This window comes from Amblyomma mixtum, chromosome 8, assembly GCF_055824585.1.
Source record: "Amblyomma mixtum isolate Tamu chromosome 8, ASM5582458v1, whole genome shotgun sequence".
Taxonomy (NCBI): Eukaryota; Metazoa; Arthropoda; class Arachnida; order Ixodida; family Ixodidae; genus Amblyomma; species Amblyomma mixtum.
Window position 1 is genome coordinate 67,780,213 of NC_143019.1, and position 20,923 is coordinate 67,801,135.

The 20,923-nt window shown below is 46.9% G+C and overlaps 1 pseudogene; it reads left to right on the forward strand.

Annotated features, from left to right (window-relative positions):
* The first annotated feature begins 18,346 nt into the window (after nt 1-18,346).
* LOC149332838 (uncharacterized) lies at nt 18,347-19,637 on the forward strand (annotated as a pseudogene).
* Nucleotides 19,638-20,923: the final 1,286 nt, after the last annotated feature.

The following is a 20,923-nucleotide window of genomic DNA, read 5'->3' on the forward strand; positions in this document are numbered from 1 at the left end:
AGGTGGCACTGCTTCTTTGTTCTGGATCGTAGCACGGAAAGCTTCGCACTATACTGCGTTTCACACATAGCAGGCCACACTGCGGAGGTTGCTGAAGTAGTGCATCAGCGAAACTATATATTACTCCGCCACGTATCATTCGTTCTCCTCGAAACTCCGGTCATTGTTGGGGCAAAATAAAGAGTATAAAAGGATGTAGTAGCCTTGAAAATGACGGTCGAAGCTGTGAGGCGCTCAGTGTTCGGGCTCTCTGGCTATAATTTTCACGGAGTGTGAACTACTTTTTGGGCGCAGATTTAGTAGGAGCGATTCGCCCTACCAACCGCGTATCATACCGCCACGTGTACATTTTGCTTCTCGAAATCTCGACGAGTCGCAGGACGAAAATGTTGCAAGAGGTAAAGGGAAGTCCGGGAGGTGCCAGTCATGGCACTTAAGATTTGTCGCTACGAAATGAGCTCGAGTTCGCTTTGGTTGTATGGCGAACTACTTTTTGCGTGCGGACTTAGCCTGCACGAACAGGCGCGCTAGCTTTGGCAGCGTTGCCTGCTATGTATGAAACAGAGTATAGCTTTGCTTTGAGAAGACTGGCGCTGCAAGAAACGTCACCCACTAGAAGAGGACACACGGGCGCTGTTAGTGTTGCTAAGGCATGCTTCACAAACTTGTCCATGTGTTTACGCCTATTCCGCGCGCCAGCCCTAGAGCAGTTTCTCTACAAATCGTTCACCTTCGTACCCGGTACCTTTCGGTTCCTGCAAATATCCTGGCACATATTTATTTATTCACATACCCTAAAGGCCCTTTTCGTGATTAAAGGGGGGGGGGGGGGGTGTAGAGTTAGAAATAAACAATACTGCACGCAGGTGTACAAGCAACACAAATCCAAAACCACAGGCAAAAATCGAAAGGGGGGGGGGGGGGGGGGAGTACAGAAAATTCGAAGTTGACAGGACGCAGGAATGGAGGCTTCCTAATCCGAATTTATTTGTAAAAATATTCTTTAGTTTTTGCACATAGGAGTCATGGTTTAAGGTGAAGACAATGTCATCAGGTAACTTGTTCCAGTGATGGACGGAAAGAAGCAATGGTGAATGACTAAAGAGTTTGGTGCGTGCAAACACGGGTTCGACTTTGAGAGCATGATCTAAGCGCGGAAAGATACGGTGGGCGGGTCTAATATAGTATGAAGCGAAAGAAGATGGACTGTGATACAACCTGTGAAAGCGTGATAATATTGCTAGTATTCTTCTCTTTTCAAGTATTCTTCTCTTTTCAATATGCGATAATAGCGAAACAACATGCAAGGACGAGAAAGAACACACACAAGCGTTCTTTCACATCGTTGTGCGCTGTAGCGCTACTCTGGTAAGACATGTGCTACAAACAAGCTCAAAACTGCCGCTTTGTTAGACGCGTTTGATATTTGAGCTCTTCCCCTGCCGAGGAGCTTTCGTTGCATCGAGAGTGTTGGAGCTGGTGCTTTCCTAAGAGCGAGAACGGAACAGCTACAGCCTGCGAGGCAAAGAATAAAGATGCGATGCGATTATCAACGGCCCCTAATCTCTGGCTGGCCACTCGAGTTTCTTCTTATTATTATCTTGAGGACTTGCCATGTGGAATAAGATGGGGCTGTCCATATATTATATGGGGTCGTGGAGGCTATAATGGGTGTTTGAGTACATTCCGCGCGATTCAGACAAATTTTTCCTGGTGTCTTTGGTGGGCGCTTTTCGATTTCATTTAATATCATTTTAATTCCACCACTTTATTTGCGCTGGTACCTTACATCTTAACATAGTATAAGTCAGGCCGCCTTAATATACGACCTCAAGCCAACATCAAAGGGCTACATTGTAAGAAAAAAAAAGGACGATGGGTGTGCTAGTCTTTTTTAGAGTCCTTTCAGTTTTTTTATTATGCTAGTTTTTCAATCCCATACGCGAACTTGCCGGCTCTTACGAATGCAAGGGATTCCCTCTCAAAGACTGGATACAGAGGTTCGTAAACAGTGAAACAAAGTTACACTCAGTTTTAATTACTCAAAAATTATCTCAATTGCGCCCTCATTCAAGAATATTGTAGATATCGATTTAAAATAAGGACGAGGCAGCCACGACCAAAGAACCCGCCGCGGTGGCTCAGTGGTTACGGCGCGCGGCTGCTGAGCCGAAGGACGCGGGTTCGATCCCGGCCGCGGCGGCGAAATTTCGATGGAGGCGAAATTCTGGAGGCCCGTGTACTGTACGATCTCAGTGCACGTTAAAGAACCCCAGGTGGTCGAAATTTCCGGAGGCCTTCACTACGGCGTCTCTCATAGCCTGAGTCGCTTTGGGACGTTAAACCGTAATAAACCAAACCAAACCATGACCAAAGATGCAGATCGCATGCACCGGGATATTGGGCTCCCGTACTGGGCTAAATGCGCTGAAATTATTCGGCAAGTTGGTAGCCGCATTATGAAGAGCGATTGCGCTTCGAATTCCTCCCGTATCACTGTCCTGCTTTTCACACTGGCTGTTGTAGCGGCTTGACAATGCAATTTTTTAATGCAATGTTGATTGCATCGCGGCATAAAACGGTGTGTAATGATAGATGAGGATGCCTAAACAAATGAGTAAAGGTTCGCTGAACTAATGAAATCGAGCAGTGAACGATGATGAGGTCCTTGTGTCCAAGCGGTGTATGAAGCACTATTGTCGGGCGAAAGAACCGCTGACGCCAGATACCGAATTCTTATCGGCTTCAACGCCGGGCAAACCCACAGCAGGTGGTGAATGTCGGCCTCAAGATTTCGTTTCTTGTAGACTGGACGCCCGTGGCGGGGATATAAACCTTCGAATTGCGGCCACTTTCGTGTCACGCCAGGTGTGAGGGCAACCCCGTCCCGGATCCTCGGAAGCGCAACCTCCACTGCACGGGTAAAACCACAGAGGAGGGTTACCGCACACGGAGGGATTAGAGCACGTGTGAGGCGCCGGGGTTGTTCCTTTTTTGTTGTTCAGTAGGCGCTGAGTGATACTTTTTCCCTTATAAAAAGTTGGCGCATCAAATCTATATGGCGCATGTACAGGCGCGGCCATAAGTAAACGGAGCACGCTATTGCGTTCGAAATGCAATCACACTTTCTCCATTGGTAATGAAGAAGCGTTGTTTGTCTACAAGAAAGCCCAGCAACCTCCTCTACCAGCATGAGCGTACCATTGCTGGAAATTTCAATTGACGTTTGTCCCGCAACAAAAAGCATTTCTTGTCAAGAAATCGCATTTAAAACCTTCCGCCAGTAGTTTCATCCTCGTGAAGATCTTGCCGAAAAGGACACAGGATGCCATTGTTTTGAAGTGGTCGGAGTAGTGGTCTCTATGATCCACGCTAAAATCTTTTTCGATGCACATATTTCACTTGCGAATTGAGCACGTGGTGGCAACACCTGCAATTAGTTTTTCTTCTTTTCTAGCTTATGAAAGCTCAATTTCTTGACAAAGTGGTATTTTCGATATTAAACCTCGATAACTCATCGATACATACCAACCTGTATTAGTCTTTTAGAAGTACAGAAAGGTGGGCAAGTTGGTTATTACTATCCATGGTAAAACAGCGCGGAAAACAGCGCGGGTCAGTTGAAAGTCAGCGCTCGTGTTGTCGTTTTTGTTCCGTCCTCGTGTTTTTCCGCGCTGTTTTACCATGGACTGTATTAGTCTCATTGCTCCTTTAAGCTTCGCTTCGTGGAAAGGAAAGGAATGCACGCGGTAGTACGCAATCAATTGTCTGTTTTCATCTACCCAAGCTCGGCTGTGCCGACTCAAAGCAAAAACTTCGTAGTTGAAGAAAACTTAATCCTGTCGCGGCGTTGGAACCAGTCCCCACCGCCTGTCCAGTGCATTCACTCTATACGAACTGAGTTAATAAGGGCCGGCAGCAGATGGTAGGGCTTGGCCGAATTGACCAATAAATGGTATAGTAGGAACTGTAGTCCAAAGTGTTTACATGAGTCCCCGTAGGCGGAGTAGATTTGATGTAAAGAGGTGATTGCTTTTTGGCATCCTCCAAAGCAAAGGAAAGCTGTGCCGCATACCTAGAAACTTCGCAGAGACACAATCAAGTAATGTGGAGAGTATAGGCAAGTGATAGGGAGCTCCCTGACAAACAAATACTCATGAAAGAGAAGTTCACTTTTCTAAAAGCGTTCGGAACTTTGAAAGAAATTGGGAAAAAAGCTACCATTCCAGCTAGCATCCCTCAAAAACTGCTTGTGCACTACGCTTAGCAGTGAACCTCATCCTAGTTGATTCTGCCTTAGCCCTTCTCTTTTCTCCAGGTCAGCGAATTGGCGACATGAGCCTATACGGTGGGGTTGGATACAAACTTTTATGCCGGCATGTTCTCAGCAGCCAGCGCCTTCCGGTAAAAATGTTTGACGTCACTGTTGGCAAACTATAAATAAATAGGGGGCATGATTGTACAACTTGCAGCCAGCGTAAAAATCCTCGTCTATCATTTTATCAGAAATTCTGCTGTGAAACTAGGAAGACATTTCTTTGGAGAAAAATTGTTTACTCTCTGGGCAATCACAGCAATCCTGGAAGGCATGTAGTTAGGTAGGATGGTTTAGCAATGTAGCAATGCTGTCTCTCGACTTCAAGCCCACAGAGACAGGATTTGTAGGCGCAGGCTCCTTTTCCAAGCTAGGCAACCCTAGGAAGTCGAGCACCAGGCCGGGGCATAGCTTGAGCCCATTTTCAGAAAACCGGTGGGTACCCGGCCGGCGGTGGGAGTCAAACCCACCACCTCCCGAAGCCGAAGCGGGTGCCTTGGGCCTGCAGTCTTGGGGCTGCTTGAGCCTCGCCTAATAAATGTATCTGATTGTTGTCCAGCGAATCTATGGTTTCAGTAGCTGGCGCCCATGTAAGTCCTCGAATGTACCTATGGCAGGTAGTTGCGAATACTGGCAAAGGGTTGACTGAAACACAGATATGGGTCGTCATAGGCGTATTATTTGCAGCCTGGCACCTGCGTTATCTGTGTATGTATTTCGCTCAGTCGGGCAAAGCAGTAAACGGGCCGCTGGTAGAAGGGTTACAACGTGGCCCGGCATTCCTCACTCGAGGAGCTCGATAGGTGACGGAGCTTGTCGGCGCTCTTCCTCTTCGGCCGACCCTCGAAGGTGATGGAGTGCAAACACTACATACCCGCGAGCGACGTCGGTTACGTGCGCGTCAGAATGCCGCCCTCTGCTGCCTGTGCAAACCCAGGTACGGCGGCTAGCATAACCCCGCGCACGCTGAGGGTCTATGGGGTAAGCATACTGTGGGTCTCTTGGCGGGAGAGCCTGGCACACTTCAGCTTCAGTGCGGCGGTGAACCAGAGTTGCAAACAGCCAGCAGATTGCGAAACTAGCCCTAGGTCTAAAGGAAAAAAAAACTAGGAAATAATAAAGGGTGACCCATTCTGATGGACAGGATAACGCTTTGCTTTCGTTCGCAGCTATTTCAGATGCACTATTGCAGACAAACAGAATATGAACGTGAATACAGGAGCAGAAATATAACCACTTATGGAGGGGGGCCTCAAACGGGGTTCGTTGACTTCAATCAATCAATCAATCAATCAATCAATCAATCAATCAATCAATCAATCAATCAATCAATCAATCAATACGAGAAGCAGTCACTGCACCTCCGCCATGAATAACTGCGCTATGGTTTAATTTCAATGGACTATAAAATTTTTTGATTTTGATGTTCGTATTTGAATTTGCTTTTTCACGTTCACGTTTCATTCGTTCGCGGTGCAGTGCAAGAGGGGTGAGAGAGTAATTAAAGGCTAGTTGGTATCCGGCTTAGTAATCTAATGCTCCCGTTGAAGCGCTCCATGTGAGAGAATTAGCTCCGTGGTTTCTTGGAAAGGGTATACTGAATGCAGGGTCAGTTCGTGTCCTTTTAGTTTTATTTTATGCCATGTACCGACCTTCCTAGCAGCTAGCCCATAGTCCCCAAAATATTATACCAGCAGTATTATAGCGGAAGGCTAATTGCACTGCTACACCAATTATTGATCTACATATCAGTTTTGTTACAAAAGGACCTCGACGCATTTCCTGTCCAGCGGACAATTTGAGTCAAAGGCCTTATCGATACTTTGCGTCCAGCGCCTGGAAAAAGGAGTATGCACATGACTTGGCATCTTTTTCGCGAAAAGAAATTATGTAAGGTAGTTTTGAGACCAGCTGACACCGGAGTGATCATTCGCCATAAGCTGGGAACCCTTTCAGATAGGCATTACCGTGCTTTTTTATTGCAATGTTTGAGTCAGTTTTGAGTGGTAGGTCTTGTGGACTACGGTAGCTGAGAAGGAACAGTTTTGAATTGTCACCGGTGTAGCTAGCCCGTGTAATATACTACAATCTGCATCTATAATTTTGTTACGCTGTAAGTGCGGCGAACAACAACGAAGTTCTTACTAGCAAGCGCCTTGAAAAAAATAAAAAAACAATGTAATATAGTTGTTCCGGTGGTAGTTGTACGTTAGGCGTGGCGAATTTCACATGACGAATGTCATTAAACTGCTCAGACGCTGCTGGTCGACACGCATGCTGCAATTGGACAAGTGCGCATCGTGTATGAAGGTGACTCTTACCAAACGCACTTAAAACAAGTTGTAGTTGATACTTTACAGTAAGCGCAGTATCTAAGTGAAACGTTTTTTTTTAGTTCCCGGTTGTGTGAAAATATGTTGGTGACATACAGTGGTGCCAGCTAGTTCTTGCAGCGGACGTTGACAAAAAAGCTCGACAACTGACAGCATGTGGGCAGCACGACGTAGCCGCAAAGCGCAACCAGCAGTATGATGCACAACGCAATGACTTTGACCGCTTAGACCCCCAAGGGGGTCAAAGCGGCGTCCCTGAGTCGCTTTGGGACGTTACGCCACCCTCCAATGCATACACGTATTCCTGACCGCTGCGAGACCTGAAGTGGGCACTCGTATGAAGTAAAGGAGAGGCTGGGGTGTACACATGCCAGGCTTGTTCGCCTTATGATTTAAGAGGAGCCCGTAAGGGCGTGTGACTGCACAGTATTGTGCGCCGGACCAGACACATAAAAATCCCGACCATTTCAAGACAGCGGCAAGTCCTGCAGAGACAAGCAAAGAGCGCGACAGACGGCAGTGACCTGGATCAGGAAAATAAAATACGACCTTATCTTTTGATCCAGTGTGCGGTAGGTCCAGATCATGTACGACACGTACTAATGGCCAGCGGCTGCCTCTGAAAGCGACTTAAGTCGCTCACAGATACTTATCTTCAGAGCTTTGTCAGTTGACGGCTCCTCTGCTACGCCGCGAGACAAGCACGTCAGTATACATTTTGCGGATGGTAAATACTCTCACTTACAACTTCGAAGTTAGTCCTGCCGCCAGCGGAAGTACGCACCAGCCGAAACATAGTTTAACGCCCACCGCCAGAGGTTTCATTCCGTAGCTGGGTGGCTCCTTGTCGTTCACTTTGCTCGTGTGCCTTTTCCGAGATGACACGATTCATATCTCCGCATATTTCGTTTAGGCTATAGCGAAAGGAAGGACGAAGCAAGGCGTCCTTGTTTCAAGTCGGCATTCCTAAAAAGTACACCACCACAGACGGCAACATAGTGAATAAAGAAAGGCTCGTCGTGTCAAAAGAAAGCCGCGGGGAATTTCAGCGACGACTTCTCATCTTTCCGTTGTGTATTCTGTGGTTGTATACTTGAGCACCTTTATACTTGACCTTGCTCTGGACAACTTCGTACCGGTCTGGGTAGAGGTTAGGTGACGTCAGTTGCAACAGCGTTAGTGATAGGTTGATTAAGGCCGGCTCCTGGCAACTTCATTTCTCTGTTGACTTAACAGGCGAGCAAAAACAATGGCTGGTGGTTTCGCATTGATAAGGACACAATATTGCGCGAAAGCACAGTTTTATGAATGTAGACACCACTGCCACGTACATGAAAGCGCAAATGTGGTGTTCACTGACCTAGGTAGCCAGTTAAGCGCCTCTTTAACTATATTTCATCATCAATTCCAATTTACCCAGTGTACGCCGGCGGCCTATGTTGAGTGCCGGGTACTGCTCTAGTAGAACGTAAACTTGGGTCACTGACCACGTCAAAAAAGGGGTTAGTTGACGTTTCAGAACCGCTACGGGTTCCTTGTTCACAATGAATCACCGGCCGATTGAGATGCAGCTTTGACCAGTCGACGTAATGATTTTGCGTAAGCCGGGTGAAGATTGCCCTTGGTTCTGTTGACAGTATACGGCATCGATTTTATTATCATGGATTCCGAGTGCAGCCGAAGTGATAGGTATTTTTCTATAGCAACGCTTTCCACGTCATCCCGAGCGATCTCATGACCCTCTTTTTGCGCGTGTTCTGCCACAGCACTTGGCACCGTCCGGTTTTTTGTGACAACCTTTCGGTGCTCTTTTACCCGCCTTGGCAGACTTCAGGTCTCTCCGATGAAGACTGAGTTGCGATCGTCACAAGGTATCTTATAGACGATGCCCGGGAACTTTGAACGGGGCAGAGCATCTTTTACGTTCAAAAGTTCGTTCAAAAGTTCCCTCGCAATTTGCTTGTCGGTACGTGGGCAATATGTGCACTGTGTTTCTTGAAGACTCGTGCCAGAGCTTCGCTTACACTGCTCTAGTGCCGTGTTTCTGCCACACGCAGCGCACATCTCTCTGTCACTGCCGCCACATACCTCAAAGCGCCAATATTAGTTTGACAACAGTATTAGTTGACGAAGAGGACGATGTGCAGTGCACAGAAAAGAGAGTGTGCTGTAGTTTATCACGAGGCATGATCGGCTGGAGTTCTTTGTTGCTTAGATGTATCGTATTATGATGTATAGCTATGCGCTCGTTTCCCGTGCTTCCTTGCTTAGGTGTGTTGACTTGACACTGTTTTCTTAATGTTTGTAGACAGCTCATGTACATAAAACATCGCATCATGGCAATAAATAACATGTTAAAAAAAAACGGCGACACCCTAGGGCTCTCGCCCAGCGGCCAGCGAAGCTGAACTGTACGCGTCGCCGCGGGCTCGAATACCAGTCGCTGCAATATTTATTCAATTTATTCTTACTTATTCATTTCAATTGGCAGGAACCCACAAACGCCGCAAAGCCAACAACATCGCAAGATCTTGGTCGGGGTTTACCCATCGGAATAGCGCATTCGCACCAATAAGGAATACGGCGCTCTGTCCAAAAGCTCATGAAAACGCCCAGAGACGTCGCATTTCGACGCAAAATACAAATGCGTCAACAAACGGGAATAAAACCGCCTCACGACGAATGCACTCCGCGGGCTTAATGTATGCATAGAACGTGCGAAATATGAAAAAACTGTCCTTGCAGTAACATTTCAATAAAAAATGTTCTACACAGATATGGCGGTGATTTCTATCCATAAATGAACGACACCTACTTCTTGCTGTAAAGCTCTCTGAAAAAATAAAAGGCGAAATTCAGGGACGTTATCGATATTTTTTTTTTCGCACAAATTGAGGGTGCTGAGACTGGTGTAAGAAGCGGGGTGTATTTTTCACGATTTGCATTTAATTTGAGAGTGACGATGAAAGAACTGAATCAGATGTCATTTCCTTACGTATTGTACTTGGATTTTCCCTTTTTCTTTTTTGTGGCTGTGTTCGCTCCAGGAACAAGTTCAGTGCATTTTCTGAGACAGAGAGGCTTGTTTCTTCCGAAAGATATTACCCAAAAGGTACCTTTGTTTGCCTCACGTCTCATTGCTGACTGCTGGTACACATTTTGAAGTCTCAAGGGAAGAAGATAAGTAAAATAGTGTTTGCTAAGACCTGGGTAGTTTTCGAAAATTCCTTCCGTGTTCTTCTGATAATGCGCAACTTAAACTTTCTTTACATGCGTTCTCTTTATATGGCAGTGCCAGCAGGTAACTCGACAATCTGGATGTATCCATGTTCCGGGGCAATGAGGGCTATTTTCTTAACGCGCCAGCCTGACCCGAAAGACGCGGGTTCGATCCAAGCAGCGGCGGTTGAATTTCTTTGGAGGAGAAATTCTAGAGGCCAGTGTACTGTGCGATGTCAGTGCACGTTAAAGAACCCCAGGTGGTCGAAATTTCCGGAGCCCTTCACTACAGCGTCTCTCATAGCCTGAGTCGCTTTGGGGCGTTAAACCCCATAAACCAAACCATAAACCAACCAAACTTAACCCGCCAGCGTTAAAGGTCCCGTTCAGCGCACGAACCGCCGTAGTTGTTGGTGTTCGCAAGTCGAGAAAATCGAGATTGTTCATGCCGTCGTGATGTCACAACCACATGACCTCACACAGGTAATCCAAATATCGCAGAACGGTCACAAAGCACCCCAGTGGTCACGTCACTGCATAATTCTTGATTAGTCTCCACAGCCGTTATGTCATTCAACCACCATTACATACTGCCATAGTCCTTCAATGTATTTTTTGTTCACGAAACTCCGACCAAACTTTGATACAGGGGCAGCGCGCGCCGCTAGTGGCGCGGCTGTCGGGGGGGGGGGGGGGGGGGGGGGGGGGGGGGGGGGATAACACATGTGCAGTGCGTGGTCGATCTGTGGAAACAATTGAACACCTCATACTCAAATGTGATGGTATCCATCCGGATGTCGATGCAGGCACAGTCACTCTTTCTGGGGCCCTAGGGTTTAAAGATAACAATGGTCACGTAAATAAATCTGCAGTGGAAGTTAGCAAAAAGCGATTGGAGGATTGGTGGCTGAAAAGCAGAGATGTGACATAAGGTTAGAAGTGTAGGAAACCGTACGGAAAGAAGATGGCGAATCTTAATGAGAATTGACAACACAGTTGAACAAAAATAAAGAAAGAAAAACTGAGCATGGTCCACCACCCCGTTTCAAAGGGGGCACTCCTAACCATCCATCGGGGGGGGGGGGGGGGGGGGGGGCAGGAATGGCTGCACGAGCTGTGTTCGCAGCGGCTGTTTTCCGGCCAACACGTTCACATTCGCTTCGTATTTGTGCTTTCTTGGGATCAGTATTTAGGTTTAGCATAGATGCTACTTTACTGGTTATCCATAAATTTAATAGACGATAAATGTTTTCCGCACCACCACGCCAGGTAATTGACGCCCGATGTCCGATGAGAACAGAAGCGGCGGCTAACGCCGGCAGTAGCAGCGCAGAAAGTCTCCTCGTCCGGTTTGACTGCTCAGGCCTGCCTGCGTCAACATGGCGGCTGTGTGGCCGGCGAGCTAAGCAGTGATTTTGGCGCGCAGTATTCTTATCCTGAAAATAAACGCTTCATAAAGTACGAAATGTCGGTTTTTTTTTTTGGAGAACACTACCTAATGTTGGATCGAAATGTCTGTATTTCCTCCCTGATCAGAAACGTGTGGAAGATAAGCGCTCCGCCGATATTCGCGGCTGAGCTGGCATCGCAAGTTACTTGGCTTCATGCATTCGAGAATGCAAATCCTTGTAGATACTTTTGCACGCGTGCTAAAATGAGTTAACTGGTATTGAAATGAACACTTTCATGATTTTTTTTATTTGGAGATACTGTCAATCCGTTTAGGGATTTTTATAGGATTGGATTAAGGACCCATATACATTTGCTCATACAGCCATACACACGTTTGTACACAAGAGTATGCGAAGACCACTACAACAAAAAAGAGGCAAGCACATAAAAAAACAGTTAAGATACCGTCATTCATGCACTACGTTATCACAGATTTACATTTATACATAAAAAGCAAAAGAAAGACACATTAGTGGTGACATCACATCCTCGTTGTTGACAGTCCAGAATTGCCAGCAAGTTCAACAAATTTGTCAATTGAAGACTGCGAGACCACACTCTGATCTAAAGAATTCCACTCACGCACTGCTCGCGGGAAAAAACGAAAAACTGTACGTATTATTGGCACAAAAGTATTCTTAGAGTGTGAATTGATGCTTGTGACGGGTTTCTCTGCAAGTATTGAAAGAAATGTAACAGAAGAGTCAGCGTTTCTGCTGTCACAGGCCTTCTCGCTCAGTGATATCACTTGTTGATTGGTTTGGTTTGGTTTTTGTGATAGGAAATGGCGCAGTAACTGTCTCACATATCTCGGTGGACACCTGAACCGCGCTGTAAGAGAAGGGATAAAGGAGGCGGTTTGCATCCGCGTATCCCTAGATGCAAAATCAGTTGTGATCACCACTTGTTGATCACAACTGTTTTCGCGTCTAGGGATACGCGGCGGCGAATCTCCGCTTCTTCGATCCATGCACCTCCAGCCGAGCGCCGCGCCGCCCCGACGGTTTCTTCGGCGTGAATTTCGTCGAAAAAATGTGGCATGTATCCCGGGATTAATACATATTTCCCTTTTGAACGAACGTTGACCAGCCCGCCAAATAGCAAACATTTGAAGGAATTTTGCGCAGTTGGCCTCAGTCTGCCTCTAACATTACTGCCTGGTCAGTTATGTATTCGCCAAAATAATCGAGGGCACTTTCATCATCGGACAGACTACGCCCACAGCAGGAGAAAGGCCTCTTCCATATCACTCCAGTTAACTCCATCGTGAACTGGCTGCGGCCATCTCACTTCCATGGTGAAAGAAAATTTATGTTACGGAAATGTGTGAGAAGCCCTTTAAACAGTCATGCAACAAAACCTGAAATGAAAGCTTCCCATTCGCCTGCCTATTTCGCAAGTTTTTTTTTCGCTTGATACAACGCCACTGATGCATTTACCTTTACGCAAAGCCAAGAAAGTTTCAGCCGTAAACCAAAAAAATGGTGCAAAGAACGACCCGAATGCACTGTTGACTGCTATAAATTTGTGGCACAATGATAATGATATGTCCCCCACCCCGCTTTCCTTTCTCGTTGCTTAGCAACTACTTTCTTCACCGTCCTCACCGCATGTCCGCACGTGTCTTCATGGCGGAGTTTTATTTAGTTTGCTGGCAGCAACCTGCTCTCGGCTCAGCGTAAATCAAAGTCCCTCCCAACGGCCTCTCTAGACATGCTATCTAGGTGCCTCCAAGGCGAGCTGCAAGAAGCATTAAAACCAAAACTGCTGCTCTCTTTCAATTCTTTCAACGCTGCTCTTTCTTTTTTTTTCTACTAACTCGGTTCGGCTGCATAGACACAGCGCATCGCCCAGCGTCTCCAAACGACCCTTGGGAGAAATGGTTGTGTCTATATACAAGCGTTTTGTGCAAAACAAACTTTGTCATGCAGGGGCTTTTTGTAGACACTGTGCCTTTGCGTGAGCCGGGATGAATAGGAGACCAGTCGGCGCCAATAGCGCCTTTATCTGCTTTAGCGGCGACTACAAGATCTTTTACGAGCCCATTTTACAGCTCGATGATATCGCGGCACTCTCGCTAAGCCTAACTCCTGTTAGGCCTACGTCCACTCTTGCGTGTAAGGCCTATAGCAGGCTTACTAGGGTGCCTTGTCCTCATTGTTGCGTGAATCGGAGCCTCGCCTGCCGCCATGGTGTGCATCCGGCCTCTTTTTCGATCCATTCGAGACAAACAAAACACCGGGATGGATTCGCAGAGCTGCCAGAGGAACATCGACTTCTGAAAGGAGGACTTTACTCCAGGTAAAGGCGGGACGTAGAAACGGGATCGGTAAAGGACAAGATAAGCCCATTGGAGGAGCCCAACAAATATTCCCTTTCCCTAGAGCCAGCGTACGCACTGGAGGAGTGGGTGTCCACATTGAATGAGCCAAAATCAAAAGATGAAGTATAAACCAAACAAAACATGAAGATAAAAGCCGACTTGATATAACGACCCTTTTTAAGTGCTTGAATTGTATATGCCTGTATACACACGGCGGCGGTGTTTCTCTCTTCTGTAAGTGGGAGACGAGAGTAAAGGAGATAGCGTTTTAATGGCCTTTAAAATAGCCGAGGCGTATGCGTTGAGTCTACACGACGAGAGAGGTGAGGACGTTGCATGCCTCCGTATATGTCGCGTAAAGGACGTCGCCGTAAAGACCTCCCTGTCCCGCTGTTCCCCTATTGCTGTTATTGTTGTTAATGGTTCTACTTTTATGGTTGCCTCTAGCTACTCTACCATTCATTTCCTTATGGCAGCCGGGGGCTGTGCGGGGCAGTACCGGCCCTGTAAAAACTACTAAAAGGATCAGGCACGTACCCCTGAAATGTACTATAAAGGCAGCTGTAAAGGAGTATATAATACTTCTATTAATTGCCATGCTGACTCCTTTGTGATCGCAAATTTACTCCAAAATAAACTCTCATCTAGGGAGCGGTAACACTTTACTCCTTCTAGCACTCAGAAAATACCTCTTCAAATAGAGGAGCAGACGATACACCCCTATTCTGAGGAGTATCTAAACCCCTTTTCGGGAGTGCGCTACGCGACGAGCCATTTACTCCTATCCAGGAGTTTTCCTGTTTACAGTGAGATTGCGTTCCAAGGAGATAGATAGATGGAGCCTGGCTCAGCGCAAAAGAAAAACACAGAGAAAGGAAACGACCCACACGGAGCGCTACTAAGAACTGATTTTTTCATGCAGGCAAGAAACAAATTTATAGTCGTTCACAAACATGCGCACATTCGGGCGGCTCCTGGCTACTTTAACAGTTTTACATCGCTCACACTTATCTAAGTTCACCTTACGCCTTTGAAAAAAGCGCGGGTAACAAGATAAGGTAGGTGGCTCTGAACACGAAAATGACAAAAGGGAAAGATATGCAAGGGATATCAACGAAAAATTTCGAGAATGGAGAGAAGTTCGAGAGTCGATTCTCGAACTTTTTCGTTCATATCCCTCAGAGTAGAGTTGAAAGAAGAAGAAAGATTGACAGAAGAGACGTTCGTCGCTACAACCGCGTCTACCGAAGCGACGATGCCGGATTAAGCAATCGATTCCCCAGTGGTGAGAGAGAAAAAGGGAATTTATTGAGGACGACGAAACAATCAAACTATGATCAGAGTTTCACACGGACTGACGGATTCACAGATCAGACAGGGTTATAAACACACGTTACACGATCTCGGTGACGAAAAAGAACACACAGTTTGGAAAAAATGGGAGAACATTTCTTATTGCGCTTGCTGCAGTTACGACAATGACGAACCATATTGCTTGAAGTGTCACCTTTTCCCATATCTCCGGCATGCTCCATCAACCGCACATTCAAACATCGACCCCTCTGGCCTAAGTACACTTTTCCGCACGACAGGGGTGATTTTGTGCACTGTGCCTACTTTGCACGCGACGTACGGTGATATGTGTCTGACAGCACAACCGCCATTTCTTTTCTTTGCGCCCTGCTCCGCCTTAGCTTCAATCGCACGGCATAACGTTGACAGTTTTTTGGGAGCCGAAAACATGACACGAATGCCATGCCTGCCAGCAAGTTTCTTAATCCCATGTGATTGATGCACATACGGTACAATCACTGGTTTGCAGTGTTCTTCTTTCTTGTCGTTTTTCCCCTGGCCCTTTACCCAGCGAATAACCTTCTCGCTGGCTCTGCCGATCACGTGACGTGGATATCCGCTGTTACCCAGTCTTTCCACCTGATACTCGACACTTTCCTTAATGCGATGGTGGCAAGACTTTGATAAAACCTCTGTGGCCGCTCTGCTTGTGACTCAGTATAACAATGTGGTATGAACAACGCATTCGTAGTGCCTAGCCAGTACAACAAGACATTACTACTCTTGTATGTCTCATTCGCTAACAATTCCAAAACTTTTCAAAAAGAAACCATTGCGCTAATTTGCCATGACGGCAATCCTAAGGGCACCCCTTTCTGTTTCCAGGTTCAGCAAGAGGCGCGCGGCCAATACAGGCTTTCCATCCCACAGAAAACGACGAGCAAGTGTTAACAACCACCTCGAGATGCGACGAGGCATGGGGACAATGCGCGTGACAAAAACAGCAGCCGCTGCCCACGTCATTAACATGAGTGCCTTCGCATGTATGGCAAAATCATGTGAGTTGGCGACAGCCTTCAGCGCGCAAAAGCGCCTCATCCCACGCCTTGGGTGAGGCCCCTTACGGTTCAAAAAGCACTATCAATGCCTGTACTCCTGTCACGAAGGGTACACCACAAGGCAAGGCTTGAGCAAACGAACCGAAGGCCAAGGCACAACTCTTTTCCGGGTTTAGTTGAGCGCCAGAGATCTCAGCGTACTCATCGAAGATTGTCAAGAAAACATTGAAGCTGTCCACAAGCCTCCAATTCTTCTATTGCTTTCAACCACCCACAAAAGAGGGTCAAGTGACCGAACAAACAACGCTCGCAACGAGGGACAACCTTGCTGCACATCTCGTGTCACTGGGAACTGTCCGCATATTGTTATAACCCGCAATGGATTAAAACAATACTTTTATTTTAAGCCTTCTTCGCGAGCATGTGAGCTCGCTTAGTGTGTGCAAGATTTACATTGTTTAATGAAACGGCGATGTTACAGAGATTTATTGTTTGGCTGAGGTTCTTGGAAAATAAATCTTTCTCTAAATTTGCTGTTCGATATCCTTTGTCGGTAAAGTATATTTATATTCTTTTCCGATCTCTATCCTTAGTCCGTGATTGTTTCGGTTTTCCGCTTTTTGTTTTTTTTTTCACTGCGCAAACATGCCCGCAAGAATTCAAACATTTCTTTATTACTTCGTTCTCTTTCCTTCCAAACTTTGAGCAATATCTTTGACTAATAGCCCGGATTCCTTGTTCGGAGCAGACAGCTTTATAAATAGTGCTTCCAAATGGAAGACGACTCTTATGGTTCTTTAATGACCTCTGGGTTAATTTGCTCACCACGGGAAGGAACCTTGTTCTGGAACGTTAAACACGGCCGCATCTCCATCGTTCGCGGACGCACCTTGCCCAGTATGCTAAACATCCCCGGGTCGGGACCTGCTAAGCGAACTTCTTCAATCATTCGTTAGAAGCGATCATTCTCTTGAAACCGGACTTAAAGTGCACTGTGCATTATAGACCAGCATAGGCAACTGCCTCATGTGGCATTTAACCTTTGCTTGTCTTCACTATAAGAAGTTATCTGCGCTTTGACAAAAGACTCATGGCGAGCTATGCATGTCCGACTGCCTACAATCGCCGACAGGATAGCTCGCGACTTCAACGCCGCCAGCGGCAACAATGCGGCCTAGGCGTATCATACGCGTGTGAGCTTCGCGCCGGGATGCAGCCCTACCAGAACCTTTGTGTGTAATGTTCACTGATTGGATTGCGCACGTCTGTCGCGTCGCATGTTTATTTCTTGTTACCTGCCGGACGTTTTCAATTTATCTTGGTTTTGAACAAAACGTTTGGATGGTAACCTCCTCCTGTGACATTTCTTAATTTTATTGCCTTTTGGGTTGCCGTTGATGCGCAGAGACGAAATGGCACAAAGCATCCAAATGATGCTTTTGAAACTTTTGAAAGCGTCAAAGTGATGCTTTTGATGCGTTTGGGCATGTTGCGGCTCTTGTTCGAACTTTGTACTCTTCAAATCAGCCGAGCAACTTCAAAAAAAAAAAAAAAACTTCTAGAATGTAAGCGACCTTTACGGATGTTTGCCTGAATTCAGCGCGTTAAGCCGATGGAACCCTGAGTTCGGAGGGAATCGCTCGTAAGCCCAGCCGCGACCGCTTGGACTGTCTCTGGCGCGTCCTCTCCTGTGGTCCTGGTCCTCCAGTGTCCACAAGATCTGCTTCGTTTGGACGACCCGTGACAATATTCCTTCCTGCACGACATGGTTGCCTTGTCAAAAGCACGCGTTAGTGAGTACGGCAGGTATGAGTCCCCTATTGAACTCGGACTACGACTTCGTGCGTATTTCTCAGCTAGGAAGATGTTCCTCTAGTGCAATCATACGGTGCAGTTGGAGCTGACACGACCTTCTGCCGTTCCTCCGCGTGGCCAGGTACTTCAAACTTTTAGCAGAGCGCATTTACGTTTCGCTCCGCTGGTAGTTCCCCAGCGGAGCACCACCGGAGCGTTGCGCGAGTACAGAGTGGAGCGCTGTGCAGCCCCACCTATTGGTGAAAAGCTGAGTTACGCTGAAACGAATATGAATCGTGCTTGCTGTTACTCTACTAAAATTGCTGAATAAAGGTATATTTTGAGTTTTCGGTATATTCAACATTAATGGAATTTACAATCCAATTTAAAGTGTGTCGTGCTATAAAAAAAAAGAACGTTTGACACTGCGATGGTCAAGTCTAGCCGAACACCCATGCCACGAGCTGCTTTTTTTTTTTGGTGCGCTGTGCGTATAGCGAGAGTTCGCGAGTCACGACCGCAAATTGCCTCCGCCACAGCAGTGTGGTAAGTTTTAGAGATGCCGAAGAGTATACACCAAGACCCGCTACTCTTGTCTCAGCTAAAGTGGTTTGTCTCAGCTTGTCTCAGCTAAAGATTTGCTGTGTCTTCAAGTTTTTGATGAAACACGACGCTACCCACTCTCTGTGCGCGGGCTTCTGAACATTGATGACATCGACAGTGGTGTGTACAAGACGTACTTTCGATTTGAGAAAGGTTACGGGCACAGGCTTCAGAAGGCCTTACTGATACCTGAAGCGGTGGTAATTCCACACAGGTGGCAGTTCCCTGGGACGAGGCCCTGTGCATAACCCTGCGACGGCTTGCATATCCAAACCGGCTGTGCGATCTGGAAGACCTTTTCAGGCGACACAGCTCGACCCTATCGCATGTGATCAACGCAGTTCTCGCACACATGGAAGCGTGGTTTTTTATTGGTTAGATGACCTCAACAACCATGCCTGGTTGAACCTGGACTCGCTGGAAACGTTCTCTCAGGTAAGCCGTAAATAGGATAAGAGTTTTGTGAGTGGATATTTCCCACATTTTCGTTCTTTTTTCAGGCAGTTCACAAAAAAGGAGCCCCACTCAAAAGCTGCTGAGCGTTCATAGACGGCACGGCGCGGGCGATATGCCGACCATCTAGGAACCAGAAAGTTTATTTTAGCGGCCACAAACGGGTGCACGCCCTGAAAGACCAGTCAGTAATGTGCAAATGGAATTATCTCTCAGTTAGACGGATCGTATCCTGAAGCAAACATGATGCTGGTGAGTAACTTGCAGTGGTATTAACTAGCAAGCCCAGCCGCTTCAACAAAGCGTTGTTGCTCATTCTTTCCTCACTATGCCTGGCGCTTGGAAACAGGCAAGGTTGAATGTCGTCATATTATACAATTTATTTTCGCTCTTTCAGGTAACTTCGGAAACAGCAAAGCATATGCTAAGTTGAAAAAGCTTGCTCAGGGGCGCAACTATGTCATCTGCGGGGACCCTGCCTGTCCTTTGCGGCCCCTTCTGCTGAAGCCCTACGACGGTGTTTCCTTGACCCCTGAGCAGCAAGCATTCAACAAATCTATGAGCAGTGTGAGGCAGGCAGGGGAAGAGGGGTTCGGTAAAATTGCGAGACTTCTTGCCTTCGTGGACTTCAAAAAAAAAAAAAAAATCAGACGCTTTACCTCCAGAACTTGCCACGCATATGCAAAGCAAGTGAACTTCTCGCGAACTGCCATACCTGTTTGTACAGCGCCCAAGTTTCTCAGTATTTTGGCCTTTAACCACCACATCTAGAGCATTACCTTGCCCCTCGATAGTGCTTCACAACCGTATAATTGAGCAGCAGTAAGGAAAAGTGGACGTCAAAGTAACAAACAGACGAGGACAGCTGCCTGGTGTTGTGAAGGTTTAATAAAGTGGATTGGTGAGCAAGTTGGTTCATGATCGTATATTTGAGAAGCAGAAAGGAAACGAGGACGTCGAGCAAACACACAGACGAGAATGCTCGGCTGTCAATTTTTTGCTGGTGTACACCAACGGCAGATACATGAAAGCGATATTGATGTGTCCACTGACCCAGGGAGCCAGTTGTGCGCCTTTCCTTTCGTCAAAATCAACGGACTCTACAAAATTGTCAACGACAATGAAACCAATGAAAGCCGGCGGCCCACTTGCTTGATTTGTTTTTATTGCGAAGCAATACTACTTTAGCTACCACCTCAGCCCGTTCCAGCGCGAGGCGGTGGTAGGCACCACTTGACCTTTGGCTGGCATGACCTTTGTCATGACGTCACACCATCTGTGTAAAAACGGGGCCCCATCTCGCGCCGTCGCAGAGCGAGGCTGGTAGGCATCAACGCCGGTTCGCTCCTCTCGTCAAGCTTGTCAGATGCCGCCTCAAACAAGCATTCTTGGCTATGCGTTATTAGCCGTGTCAGTACATGGGAAACCAATAAAATAGCGGAACCTATCATATTGCTTCGCAATTACCAGGCTTAACCAAGCTAAGCCACAGCCAGTTTTTTTTAGGACATAAAATGGCGTAGTAACTGCAGCGCGTTCCTATGGAGGCGAAACGCAAAAGGTTGCAGTATGCTGTGCGATGTCAGTGCACGTTAAAGATCCCCAGGTGGTCGAAATTAATTCATAGACCTCCACGACTTATAGGCCCAAAAAGCCTTAGTCAGGAACGGCCGGGCGGCGGCCACCGCCATTGGGGTCCTAAACAAGGGACCTCCACTTAGTGTTTGTAAGGAACGGTCCCTTACGGGCAGATCCAAGCATACCCCCTGACCTTTTATAGCTTAATAAATCTTTTCAGCGCCACCGCCCACTACGGCACCTTTCTTCTTTCACACTCTCCTTTATCCCTTCCCCTACGGCGCGGTTTCGGTTCCACCCAGATATGAGACACAATTACTGCACCATTTTCATTCCTGAAAAACCAATTACCATTTTTTTACTGTCACATCATGGCGGACGCACGAACCGCTCCGTAAGAGAGGGGATAAAGGAGGGAGTGTAAAAAGAAAGGAAGAAGAAATTGAAAATTCAAAAAAGGTTTTTGAGGAAAGTAAATGGCGTATCTGTCTCACATCTCAGT